The sequence below is a fragment of the Gekko japonicus genome, unplaced genomic scaffold (genome assembly GCF_001447785.1).
Source record: "Gekko japonicus isolate JY-2015 unplaced genomic scaffold, Gekko_japonicus_V1.1 scaffold6990, whole genome shotgun sequence".
Classification (NCBI taxonomy): Eukaryota; Metazoa; Chordata; class Lepidosauria; order Squamata; family Gekkonidae; genus Gekko; species Gekko japonicus.
The window spans coordinates 20,352-21,199 of record NW_015163297.1 but is presented as its reverse complement, the minus strand read 5'-3'; positions in this window follow the sequence as shown (position 1 = coordinate 21,199).

Here is an 848-nt window from a genome sequence, read left to right as displayed (position 1 = left end):
AGATCTGTGGCCGTTCAGGGGTGACTTTGCAGTCAGTACGACGTTGCCCCGGAGTATTTCAATGAGGGTTTGAGCGGCACGTTTTCCTCAGCGTTGAGAAAATGTGGACCAAACGCTAGATGCAGAGTCGCCCAGTGTTAGGAGAAGTCAAGGGATCTGGAATGAGATGTCACCGATAACACCAAAGAACCCCGGCTCTAGTTCTCTTTTTGTCACCAACGTCGGGTGAAGCACCGGACGCGCTAGGCAGCGTCTTCCAGTCAGGAGCACACTGCGTGTGGGCGAATAGATTCGAACTCAAGCCCAGGCGAGATGGAGGTGCTGTCGGTGAGACAGCGGCCAACCTGATCTTGATGGGGCTGGACCCCCGACCCCCCCAGCCCGAAGGATCAAGGTAATAGTCCAGGGCACCGATGGATCCAGCCCCGTGTGGTCAGTGGTAGGAAGTAATTTTCACCAGTTAAGGTCGGTGAGGGAGCCACAGCTCTGACCTGGGTATCCCCGGTTAGACCGGGCTTGTCAGATCTCAGAAGCTAAGCAGGGTCAGCCCTGGTTAGTGTTTGGGTGGGAGACCAGTCCAGTGTTCCCTCAAAGCTCTGAAGTCTTGTGAGCAAAAATTCTACCTTATGAGCCACTGGCGTTAAAGTTGTGAGCGAGCAATCTGGCTACTGCATAGTTTCCTCTGTTGCCCTCCTTCCTGAGCTGAGACAAAAATGTGTGAGCCGGAGGCTAAAAAACTAGCCAGGGGTCATTTCCTGCAGGAGCGCACAGGAGCGGAGCTCCAGCAGTAAAGAGCCCGGGGGGGGGGCAGATGCAACAAAACCCACCCCCCCGCGCCAGCAGCCCTC